This window comes from Chlorocebus sabaeus, chromosome 23 (genome assembly GCF_047675955.1).
Source record: "Chlorocebus sabaeus isolate Y175 chromosome 23, mChlSab1.0.hap1, whole genome shotgun sequence".
Classification (NCBI taxonomy): Eukaryota; Metazoa; Chordata; class Mammalia; order Primates; family Cercopithecidae; genus Chlorocebus; species Chlorocebus sabaeus.
In genome coordinates this window covers 60,356,129-60,359,347 of record NC_132926.1, presented here as the reverse complement: position 1 = coordinate 60,359,347, position 3,219 = coordinate 60,356,129, and the positions used below count along the sequence as shown (strand labels likewise).

The 3,219-nt window shown below is 34.6% G+C and overlaps 1 pseudogene; it reads right to left on the bottom strand.

Annotated features, from left to right (window-relative positions):
• Nucleotides 1-1,046: 1,046 nt before the first annotated feature.
• Nucleotides 1,047-1,523, bottom strand: LOC140709922 (large ribosomal subunit protein uL23 pseudogene; annotated as a pseudogene).
• Between the last annotated feature and the right edge of the window lie 1,696 nt (nt 1,524-3,219).

The following is a 3,219-nucleotide window of genomic DNA, read 5'->3' as shown; positions in this document are numbered from 1 at the left end:
TCACACACAACTTCTATCTTAGTTTCATTTTCTTGAGTTCGCTGCTTCAGGTGACCTAGAAGTATCCAGAAATGCCTTTGACATGCATGCTATATATTGGCAATGACTTATATACACTAATTTGGAAGGAAATAATAAAACAATAGATCAAACATTTAGATGATTTTATGTAGAAAATAAACTGATATTTACTTATTAACTGTTTACATGCTATGACAGCAAGTAAATTGGTAATGTATGTTAAAATTTGTTTTGTCCCATAATTAATATAAAAAAAGAAGTTGAGGTATTTATTATACCCAAAATATTCTAGAATTCACTATTCTTCATTTTTATCCTTAGAAAACAAATCCTCACTTTGATTTTAGGTTTAAGAGCCTTTCTCTAATAAAACCTGTCAGAATGGCATTAATATTCTTCTGGTATTTTTATTGCTATATCTCATTTAACATGTACAGTAATGAATCTTTTAGATTATAAGACATATCTATTTTTATAAATGCATTCTCTTGGTATAACAAGTTTGTAGCCACTCTTTTCCTAGTAGAAGGAGTGTTTTAGTACATCATAAAGAATGTATAAGTAAATGAAACTGTAGACATGAATTATAGATTCTTCTGTTGTTTTGTACCTTTTTTCTTTGCTCTACTTAGAATTTTTTATAGTTTGGTGAAATAAACAGAAGAGAACACTGACGAAGGGAATTGTCACATACAATAGTTACCAGGTAGGAGAACACATGTGTGTTCACCTAATACTGGCTATGGTCAAGTGGTGAATTGTGTTCGGATATCTAGAGGGCAGGGCTTTATATCACCGCATATTAGAATAATTTTATCCTAACATGTACATGAATAGAAGTTCTATCTTTAGGAGTATATTTTAATCTACTCTCTAAAAATTAATACTTAAAAGAAATATATAGGCTACTATTACCTGCAAGGCTTTCAAAGGATGTTACTGTTTGGCATTTTTTCAATAGATAAATATTTCTGTTTTTCTGGTGAAATGATATATATATATATAATTAACCAGTTGGACTCAGTTTACATGATCCCAATTTTGTTGGCAACATCCAAAGCGTCGTAATCAGGAGCCAGCTGAACATATGCCTTTTTCTCTCCCTCAGGCCTAATCAGGGTGTTGACCTTGGCTCCATCAATGTCATAGAGCTTCTTCACAGCCTATTTAATCTGGTGCTTGTTGGCTTTAACATCCAAAATGAATACAAGTGTGGTGTTGTCTTTTATATTCTTCATGGCAGACTCAGTGGTCAGCAGAAACTTAATGACAGCATAGTAGTCAAGACTGTTTCTCCTGGGGACACTCTTCTGAGGATATTTGGGCTACCTCCAGAGTTTCAGTGTTTTGGACCACCAGGAGGTGGGTGACATACGGATCTCTTTTTTTTTGTAACTCTCGACACCCTTGAACATTGGCTATTTTACTCTGACCTTCAAAGCCTTCACTTTGGCTCTGGCTTTAGGAGGGGCAGGAGCTTCCTTCTGCTCCTTGGGTGCCATCTTATGTAAAGGGTCTCTGAGGCTCGTTCCAATGGGCTTATAGCACTGAAAGATACGTATTTCAATTGAGGTAATGTAAGTCTTATAAGTACATGAAAGAAAAGAATGCAAAAAGAGAAAAATGATTGAAAAGTGATAGTAGAAAAACCTATGCAAAAGTAAAATTAATATAAATGTATATGAAACAAAAGTGTTACCAGAGAAAATCAAAATAATTATTGAAATAATTCTTCATTAATTTTTGAGTAATAAATGCACACATTTAAAATAGTATCATATATCCACTAAAAGATTCTCTTATTCTAAGATATAATGCTGATTTTTCTGAAATAAACATGGAACATTCTTTTTTCCTCCTCCATGATATCATACAAAATATACAACTGAGCACAGTTGTGCCCTTGAAAAGTTGAGCACTTTTCAAGATGTTTGTCACTACTGAGAATGGTGAAGATGTAGAAATTGTGGACTTCATAACAATTAAATTTTCTCTATATGAGTTTTATAAATCTTAATCTACTTGTGGATGGAAAGAAGTGTAATATAAGGTGCCTTTTTTTGAATTTCCATGTGGTTAAGATGGGCATGGTGGTCAGCACCTGTAATCCCAGCTACACAGGAGGCTGAGGCAGGAGAATTGCTTGAACCTGGGAGATGGAGGCTGCAATGAGCTGAGATGGCACCACTGCACTCCAGCCTGGGCGACAGAGTGAGACTCTGTCTCAAAAAAAAAAAAAAAAAGAAAAAAAAAAAAAAAAAAAAAAAAAGGATAAGAAATGCATTTACTAATAAACCACAGGTCAAAGAAAATATCACAATACAAAGTATAAAATAATTTGAACTCAAGGAAAAATCTACATATGTAAATATGTGGGGTGAAATTATACTTAAAAGGAAAACACTTACTAGAAAAGTAATCGCTGGCATCAAGGTCCCCTTACAAGCTAGGAGAAAATATCAGGTAAGTAGCAAGTGCTTTTAAGTTTACTGAACATAATAGCTCAGTATTGGTTAAAAATTGAAATTCCTGTATGGACAAAAATTTTTAGTAATGAGGGGATAAGGTCTTAATACATCTATTATTAATTATGTTAAATACAATAGCAGTTGAAGAGGTATTTATGAATTTTTAAATTTTTTAATACCTTTATATCAATTATAAAGTATTTCCTCCCTATGTCATCTGAGAGTTTTATTTAAAAATGAGCATATGAAATGATTTTAAAGGTATAAGGTACTGTGGCTGGGCGTGGTAGCTCACGCCTGTAATCCCAGAACTTTGGGAGGCCAAGGTGGGTGGATCACGAGGTCAGGAGATCGAGACCATCCTGGCTAACACGGTGAAACCCCGTCTCTGCTAAAAGTACAAAAAATTAGCCAGGCATGGTGGCAGGCGCCTGTAGTCCCAGCTACTCGGGAGGCTGAGGTAGGAGAATGGCCTCAACCCAGGAGGCGGAGCTTGCAGTGAGCTGAGATAGCGCCACTGCACTCCAGCCTGAGCGACAGAGCAAGACTCCATCTCAAAAAAAAAAAAAAGGTATAAGGTACTGCTTGCGACCTGATAATGTTTTCAGAAACTAGTTAAAATGGCTTTCTTGTTTATTAGTTATATTTAGGACACTGAGAAATAACCAGGAATAACAATTACATAAAATAAAAGGAGCTGTTAAAATAATTAAGAAAACAAATGACTTCC